Source organism: Canis lupus, chromosome 29 (assembly GCF_011100685.1).
Source record: "Canis lupus familiaris isolate Mischka breed German Shepherd chromosome 29, alternate assembly UU_Cfam_GSD_1.0, whole genome shotgun sequence".
In the NCBI taxonomy this organism is placed as follows: Eukaryota; Metazoa; Chordata; class Mammalia; order Carnivora; family Canidae; genus Canis; species Canis lupus.
This window is the reverse complement of record NC_049250.1, coordinates 40740041-40750019: the sequence shown is the minus strand read 5'-3', so window position 1 is coordinate 40750019 and position 9979 is coordinate 40740041. Positions and strand designations below refer to the sequence as shown.

At 38.5% G+C, this 9979-nt stretch overlaps 1 pseudogene; it reads right to left on the bottom strand.

Moving 5' to 3' along the window:
• Window positions 1-3585: 3585 nt before the first annotated feature.
• LOC119866658 lies at window positions 3586-4417 on the bottom strand (annotated as a pseudogene).
• Window positions 4418-9979: the final 5562 nt, after the last annotated feature.

Genomic DNA, 9979 nt, shown 5'->3' with positions numbered 1-9979 from the left:
AAGATCAGGAACAAGACAAGTATGCCCACCCTCACCACTCCATTCAATACGGTAATAGAAGTTCTAGTCAGAGCAATCAGGCCAGGAAAAGAAGGAAATAAAATGCATCTGCTTTGGAAAAAAACAAACAACATTATCTCTATTTGCAGATGACATGATTTTACATGTAGAAAATACTAAAAGCTAGAAAATCAACATACTAAAATTAGTTGCATTTCTAGCCAAGCAATCTTGTGAAAGAAAAACAAATCTGGAGTTATTACAATCTCAAATTTCAAGATATACTTCAAAACTATAGTAATCAAAACAGTATGGTACAGGCACAAAAACAGACATACAGATCAACAGAACAGGACAGAAAGCCCAAATAAACTCATGCTTATATAGTCAATTAATCTATGACAAAGGAGACAAGTATATACAGTGGGGGAAAGACAGTCTTGTCAATAATGGTGTGGGAAAATTGGACAGCTACATGCAAAAGAATGAAACTGGACAATTATCTTACACCAAACACCAAAATAAACTCAAACGAATTAAATACCTAAATATGAGACTGAACTCATAAAACTCCTTAAAGAAAACAGCCATTAGTCTCTTTAACATCATCCTTAGCAACATTTTTCTAGATATTGAAAAGATAAGCAAAATGGATAAACTATTTTTGCTCCCCAGGCAAGACAAACAATAACAAAAATAAACCACTGGTACTATACCAAAATATCCAATAAGGGTTTAATATCTGAAATATATTTTAAAAACTTACACAACACCAAAAAAAAAAATCCGATCAAAAAATGGGCAGAGGACCTAAATAGACATTTTTTTCAGATAGCCAACAGGACAATATGCTCAACATCACTCATCATAGGAAAATGCAAATCAAAATCACAGTATCACCTCACACCTGTCAGAATGACTGATATCAAAAACACAAGACATAACAAGTATTAGTGAAGAAGTGGAGAAAAGGGACCCCTTGCGTGCTGTTGGTAAGAATGAAAATTGGTGTAAGCACTGTGCAAAATAGTATGGAGATTCCTCAAAAAACTCAAAACAGAAATACCATATGCTTAGTATTTCCACTAGTAGATATTTACCCAAAAAAAGTGAAAAGACTAATTCAAAAAGATATATGTATATGTGCTCCCCCCAAAAAAAGATGTATGTATCCCTATGTATATTGCAGCATTGTTTATAGCCAAGATAAGGAAGCAACACAAGTGTCTATCAATAGATGAATAAAGATGTAGAGTGTGCGCAAGCAGAAATAGACCCATAAAAACAGAGAACAAACTGGTGATTGCCTGGTGGGGGGGTGGTTAAGTGGATGGCAAAATAGGTGAATGGAATTAAGAGGTACAAACCTCCCAGTTATAAAATAAATAAGGCATAGAGATAAAAAGTACAGTATAGGGAATATCGTCAATAATATCATGATCATGTTGTATAGCGACAGATCTTAACTATGCTTATCCTGGTGAGCACAGCGTAATGTATAGAATTGTTGAACCACTATGTTGTATGGTTGAAATTAATATAACATTGTATGTCAACTATATTTCAATTAAATTAGTTGTGTTATTATTCACTAACAACAAATTATCTGAAAAAGTAGTAAAGAAAGCATTATTTCCATTTATAATAGTGTCAAAAATTAAAAAAAAATACTTAGGGATAAATTAAACAAGGAAGTTAAGGATCTCTACACTGAAAACTATAAGACATTAATGAAAGAAACTGGAAAGGAATTAATATTGTTAAAATGTCTGTACTACCTAAAGCCACCCATAGATCCAGTGCAATCCCCAAACAAGATTCCAATGTCATTTTTCATGTAAATAGAAAAAACAAAAACAAAAACAAACAAACAAACAAAAAAACAGCCACAAGGAGTAGTGGGTGGACAACTGGGTGAAGGGATCAAAAGGCACAAACTTCCAGTTATGGGATAAAGAACTTCTGTGGACATAATGCACGGGATGATGACTACAGTTAACAATAGTACAGTATGGTTGAAAGTTGCCAAGAGAGTAGATCTTCAAAGTTTCCATCACAAGAAAAATCTGTAACTGAGTAAGGTGATGAATGTTAACTTATCGTGATAAGCATTTTACAATATATGCATATGACAAATCATTATGTTGTACGTCTTACACAATGCTATATGTCAATTAGATGTCAAGAAAACTGGAAAGAAATTTAAAACTAAAAAAACTGATTAAATAGTAAATAAAAGAAAATAAGAAAAGATTTGAACTAGATACTTTACCAAAGAAGATACATAAAAATAAATGAAAAATTGACTGCTTAAAAAAAAAAGAAAAATTGACGTCTTGATACTAGTCATTAGGGAAATGAATGTTAAAGCCACAATGAGGTACTACTGCATCCCCATTAGATACTTTTTTATAAAAAAAGGTAATTACCAAATACTCTTGGTGAGGATGTGAAGAAAACCATTATGATAAGTTAAAAAAAATAAAAGCCAAACTGTCATATAAATCATTTCTTTCATAGGACGTTCCAGAAAAGGCAAAACTAGGACAGAAATCATATCTGTGGTTATCAGGGGTAAATTATCTAAAAAGAACTTGAAGGAAATTTCTGTGAACTATACCTTAGTAAACCAAAGAAGGCACTACAATAAATCCAAAATTAAATGCATACAAATCATTCTGTGAATCATGATTTTAATGACAGTCACTCAAATCAGGGCAGAATTTGGTGTATTACCTGAATTACTGAAATTTTTAGTGATGGATTTTCAGAGGAATCAAATACGTTTCCCTAAAGTGTTTACCACAAGTAAAAGTTGTTCAAAAGTGAGACAGTATTTAGTATCACTATCACTGATCAGCATCTATGATCATTACCTGTGACATCATTTAGTATCCATTGATGCAAATACTTGAGAAACATTTCCCGAGTGACACTAGACCACAGGCCTGAAAGGACTCCCTTCTCCCCAGTTCTGGACCAGTAGGACGTGCTTCAGACTTCTCCAACAAACCCTCATAAGGAATGACTGGATGAGACCAAACCTTCGAAAAATAACTTCAAGCTTAGCCTCAGCACGTTATCAGTGCTTCAATATACAACATTTTGTCAAGACATGTGGATACCAATGGTTTTTTCAAACACTGAGTGCCAGGATTTTCTGGTAAATACTGATTTTCACACAACAAACTACCTAAACATAACACAATTTTAGGAGATGACCATATCAATGAAATTCATCCAAATTACAAAAATGGCAACACTTAAAATCATGCGCATTATCTCACCATTTCATAAGACTTCTCTTTAAACCTCTACAAACTTTCCCAGAGTAAAAAAGATTTCTCAAAAACCTCACAATAACACTAAACTACAAAATTCACTCCGGAAATACAGAGGGTTATTTTCCAAATTTTTGCTTTAAGATTTTTTTTTTTTAATGTGTGAAAATATATAGCAAGGAGTGTGTTGAGAGAAGTGAGGGTAAAAAAGAGCTTCTGGTTGACGGATTCAATGTCTGAAAGTACCTCACTAATGTAGAGAAAAAAACTTCAAAAGCAAGAACGTATTATAAGGAGAAGGCTTTCAGCAAGATGGACAGGTGAGAGTTCTTGCATCAATCGCATCCACAGGAGACGTCTTGAAGAACGCTGGCTCGTAGGATCTTCTGTAAGATAGAGCTAGCTACACCCAATGATTCATCTCTTACTAGAACAATGTCATAAGAGACCATGTACTTGTAAAAGCTCATCCACCCTATCATTTAGGTACCAATTTTCAGAATGTGATCAACATTGTCTTTAAATCCTTTGAGCACGCCACTGTCACCAGGATCATTAAAAAAAAAAAAAAAAAAAAACCTGAAGTTGTGATGTTTGGCTTGATAGATCACCTCCTCAGCTATGTGACCAATACCAGCTGAAAATATGAACACAGGGGATACCGTATTGTTGGAGTTTATCAAAGAAATTCTCACACCCTTCCTTGAGCATAACATCAGATCCTACCACAATTTCTTGAAATTTAGCTTTTGGTAACACCTGCTCAACAACCAAACCGTGTGACTCAGTATATACCATCCTAACATATAGGGGAACTTCTCTTCTACGGCAAGAAGAGGATCGATTTCAACAGCCTAGTATTTTTCCTTTAGTTGCAGCAACTTTTCCCAACATTCATTTGTGACCAGTTTACTGTTGTCAATGACATAATAACATGTTGGGCATCTTTTCCCTTCATAGGAAAATCTACTCGGTATCATATCAAAGTCTGTCGTTATTATCTGAAGCTTGGCAGCTCCTTCCTTAATGAAACCACGGGTCATTTCTTCCACTCCTGCAGTGGTCTTCATCTGAACCAAACGTCTCTGGAATTCTTGCATCATTTTCACATGTACAGCAGAATCGTGATGAGGCATTTCTTGGTTATCCAGGTTTTTTTTTTTTTCAGGTTTTTTTTTTAATTTTTAATTTTATTAAGATTTTATTTTTAAGTAATCTTTTTTTTGTATATTCTTTTATTGGAGTTCGATTTGCCAACATATAGTATAACACCCAGTGCTCATCCCATCAAGTGTTATCCAGTCTTCTTTTGGGCACTCTGAGTTCTTCCGTCCTTGAATTTGTCCTAGAATAATAGCATAGGTGGTAAGCAATATCCAGAGATGCAGGACTTGCATGTAGACATCTTCATGATCTTGGTCTTCCACTTTGTTTTCCTCTTCAAGGTACATAGGTACTGGGCCAGCAACCACCCTCCCACCACCAGGGTGCACACAGTGACACCTACCACCACACCCATCCTCACCAGGGCCGCCTGGCCCATGAATGGGCTGCCCTGTACCTCCCAGCCAAAACAAAAAACAAAATAGAAAAAAAACCTCAAGGACATTTTAAATGGCCCAGGTATTATAATTCTCAGATCACTCAGAAGCAAAATGATAAAAATGTAATAATGTAAGACCCAAGGACATTACTTAACATTGAAGAGAAATAAGTTCTAGACATGGAATTTTTAGTTATAATCTCTCTATGGGAGGATACCTCAGACCGGGAGCCAATGGCCCTAGGTTCTAGTCCCTTCCATACCAATGCATTTTCCCTACTTCTCAACTCCATGCCTGAAATAATCAAAGAACCCAGCAATTTCAATAAGGTTTTGCTGTGAATATGATCTCATCGATGCGTCATAAGTCCCCAAAAGATAAGCAATCTATACAGGGTTGGCTTCATGGACATGCCACCTATGCACTCAGGTATACAGATTAGAAAGGCCTGAAGTTGGTTTAATGCTGTCACTACCTTGAAATTCTTAACAATTTAATAAGGGCCCCGTATTTTCATTTTGTATTAGGCCTCGCAAATTATGTAACTGATCCTAACTATAAAAAGCAAAACTAACACAAGGATTTTGAGTTACTTTTTTTTTTTACATATAGTCACTTGTGTCATGCATTTGACAAAAAACCAACCAAATTTATCTTGAGACACCTCAATTAAGAAACTACATCTAGAAAAACTGGCAAGTTGGACTCATCTAGTACGTAGGGACTCTGGTAAGATAAGCATGTTGCAAGGCCAATTCATTGGTTTCAGAGTTTGGAACTTTATACTCCAGATAAAATAGGGTAAAGAGAAAACTAGAAAGACTCTTTGTTCATGTGATCAACTGTCTTTGTATGGGAGCGTATATTTCAACTTGGTTTTCTCTGAATTTTCATTTTAATCTTTGGTGAGTTCTTTATATATTAATGTATTTGTTCATCCGGTAACTGTCTGATGAGTACCAACTACGTGCCAGGCATTGTGCTCAATGCTAGAGAGAAAATACAAAGTCAAACAAAAATAAAACAAGAAAACGGTCTTCTACATGAAAGTTAAGTCACCGAATCAGTCTCTCGGGGCATTGATTTTTAATCTATGAATCTAGAGGAACAGTATATACATAGCAGCTTTTTCACTAGCAAAATAATAGAAGTGTAGCTTCTAAAATGTCAGATTCTACTGCTTACTAATGAAAGTTGGCTTTAAGCAATGTCTTCAATAGCCAAACGGTGGGAGGAGCCTCTGTCCTTCGACAGATGAATGGATAAAGAAAAGGTGTCTATACGCATAATGGGATATGACTCAGCCATCAGGAAAGATGAATACCCACCATTTGCTTCGATGTGGATGGAGCTGGAGGGTATGATGCTGAGTGACATAAGTCAATCGGAGGACAAACATATGGTCTCACTCATATGTGGAATATAAGAAACAGTGAAAGGGATTATAAGGGATGGAGGGGAACTGAGTGGGAAAAATTAGGGGGAGACAAACCATGAGAGACTCCTAACTCCGGGAAACAAACACAGGGTTGCAGAAGGGGAGGGGATGAGGTGACTGGGTGACCGGCACTGAGGGGGGCACTTGATGGGATGAGCACTGGGTGTTACACTACATGTTAGCAAATTGAATTTAAACTATATATATATATATATATATATATATATATATATATATATATATGAAAGCTGGCTTTTAAAAAAGTACCTAAAGTGTGTGAAAGGCATCCAGTAAATGGTTAGCATTGCTCCTAAGCGAAACCATGTCACCACTCTTTGTCTCCTAGAAATGGCCTCTGCCATCACGGCCAGCCTCTGAGCTGGCTTCCAGCCAGTGCGCCCCCGGGGCCAGCGGGGGCCAGGGCAGCAGTGTCTCTCGTAAGTAGGTAAAAAAGCATTTGGCTTGAATCTCAATTGCTGAGTCTTTCTGCAAGATGGCAAATACATAACCCAAGTGCTTTGGAGCGGAGCTGATTTTAAAAGCATTGGAGCAAGTGAACCTTCTCTTAATCGCGGTCCAAACAAAACCCAGTCAGTCCCCCGCAGCGTTTCTTCATCCTCATGGTGTAACTATGGCTCTTTGGTTCTGGAAAAGTACCTCCCTTGTGCATTAGCCATAACACAAAGCAGCAGATACCTAATACCTATTTCCATATCAGCTTCTAGGCTGAGGAAGTGACAACCGGTTGGAATTAAGCTGAACCTGGAAACACGTCCAGGGGCTCATTTTTATTTGAGGTCACAAAATCAACAAGTGCCATTTTTCTGAGCTGCGTAAAGGGGAGCAAGGTAAAGGTATCAAATGGCACTCGTTCTTGGACGTGAAGGAGGGGTCATACCCGACAGCTTGGCACGGGTGAATTAGGTCCCTGCAAAGCATTTGGAGGCTTTTATTTCTCCCCTCAGTGAAAATGTGTTCTTTTATGTGCCCAGACTATCACCTCTTCTCTTGCTTTTTGTTTTAATTTTTATTATTATTTTTTTATTTTTTAGAGAACATGTATTTCTGGTGAGAACTGTCAATTATCATCCCACAATCTGCACCCCACAGTTGAACACATGCCAGTATGAGCCAATCAAAATCTTCCTTAGGGTTTCCCACAGGATTTGGAGGGAAAGACCTTTCTTCTCTCTCTAGGCTGCAAAAATATAAGATCTTGGATTCCAGAGCCTTGTGGAGTCAGACAGTTGAAGGGAAGAGGGCTACCAGCAGAGACACAGAACTGAGAGATGATGAGGGAGCCTGATGTGCCTGTTCCTGGACCTGATCACCCAGGGGCCAGCCCCTCCTCTGCTCCATCGTCCCAGTGCATAAGCTATGCCATCTCTTTTTACCTACGACTTTGCTTATGCAAGTCCACAGTGGCTCTGATACTTTCACGGAAAAGAGTCCTAAGCAATTCACTCCCTCCTCGAAAGTCTGCACATCTACAACGTGACTGACCTCAAACAAATCCAAATACCAACCAAGAGGATGAGAGAGAACCAGATTCTCATACTCAAGGAAGCCTGCCTCCAGCCGGTTAGTCTCCTTAAAGTTTGTCAGACTCACAGTACTAACTTTAGGAAAGCCATTTATTTAGAACCTAATGTTCTTTACTGTGCAAAGTGCATCTGTCGACCATGGTCTATGTGCTGGCATTTGGACAGGAGAGGACGAGGCATGTGGAGAGGAGGCAGGGCATAACCAAGAACCCTGCTCGAGCCCAGAACTTTGTCATACAACAAAATGAAAGTGTCCCTAGGTCCATGAGCTTTCACTTATATTGGTTCCCTTCAACAACTGGCTCCAGGCATTAAGACTCATGCTTCTGGGCGCCTGGGTGGTTCAGCGGTGGAGCATCTGCCTGTGGCTCAGGGTGTGACCCCGGGGATCCCAGGATTGAGTCCCACATTGGGCTCCCTGCAGGGTGCTTCTCCCTCTGCCTGTGTCTCTGCCTGTGTCTCTGTGTCTCTCATGAATAAATAAAATATCTTTTTAAAAAAGACTCATGCTTCTGCAAATCATTACCTTCCACCCAATGGTAGAGGCCAGATTAAATGAACATCCTTCTTGCTCAGAAGAATTCCAAAGTCAAGTTACCAATCTGCTCCTCCATACTGCCCATTGGGTGTCCTCTTCCCATTCCACCCACACTGTCATTTGCGTCCCTCTACTACTCATTTATCCATTCTATGACTATTTCTGAGTGTCTCCGTGGGCTCGCCATTATGATTTAAAACATGAGTCTTCCCTGATGCTCTCTTGTTACTCCAAACAAAAATGAACAAACTCTAGGTGGAGTGGAAAGTAAACATCAGGGTCAACGAAGCAAAGGGGAAAACCCACTGCCATCACTCATCAAAAATTGGGAGCTGAGGAAACAATATTCTGACACAAAATGCCCTTAAGTGTCTCCTAGAAGCAGTATTGGTGACCTAATAAATCTTGAAAATTTCTATTAATGCCCCCAATGGGGAAAGGAAGGAACTTAAGTGGAGCTCTCTCATCTTTTCTTCTTTTGAGGAAAAACAGTTGCTGGGGAAATAATGTGAGGTGAATAAGCAGGGCTGGCTCTCTTTGATGGGTGCAAAGACTCTAGAACTCTGCATGGATTAGGGAAAATATTCCAAAGCCCAAGGGTGTCTACCCAATGAAAGAGAATACACCTCTACTAGATACAGTGTAGAGTAAAGGAGAATGAGTCAAAACAATGCATTTTTGATATATCAGTGCTAAAAAAAGAATCTGAATCAAGCTCCCTCTGTTGGACATAAGTGAGATGAAAACATACAGTGTGGTGACCATGCAGATGTATTACTAAGAGGAAAGCAATGAAAGGGGGCAACACGGCAGGCAAGAGAGAACCCAGTTTGCCCAAAAACATAACCATGGAGGAGAAGAGAGTTCCCCATGGGCACCTCAATCTATATAATAATTTCATAGGCTTGTTAATGCAATAAGACAAGATGAAAGATATCCCAGGAAATGCGGAGGAAAAGGCCGAGATTAAAACAGTAAGAGGAAAATACATAAGAATGACTAAGATAACCCAGAATGAAGACAAGTTTTTGGTTTCCCTTAGGCACACAATTCAATATATGGAAGAGAAAAAAAGTCATTCAAAGATTACTTAGAAGAAAGAGTTCTTCTTACAAAGAAGAAAAGCTGGAGTTTTAAAAACAGATACCACGGTGTGGATATACCTGGTTTTCCATCTAATATCCATTTCTCTTCCTCCTTCCCCAGAACAGAAAGTTCTCACTTAGACATTCCCCCGTCCTGCACAGGACTCCTTCGTTTGGGGATGCTGACCCCGGGTCCCAAGCAAAGAGCAGGCTCAGATTGGTTTAAAGCAATCTAGCAAATTCTATTTCCCTGGCTACAGATACTGATTCAGACTGACCCCGTGAACTCCACGAGTCAAACAAGGTAAATTTTAAGATTCTTGCTTAAAATATGGAAGAAAAACGACTCTGTAATCCAGGGAATATGGACTCTAAAGAGGACTTTGGGGAATATTGCTTATAGCGAGACCTACTACGTGTGTGCGTAGATACTACAGTGCAGCAATACTTCCATTTCGCTTCCCTTTCTCTTATGACCAATTTAGGAAAAACTAAATCTTTATGCTTCAAAGTCTTTCTGGAACTTTTTAGGAATCCAACCTCCAGGAA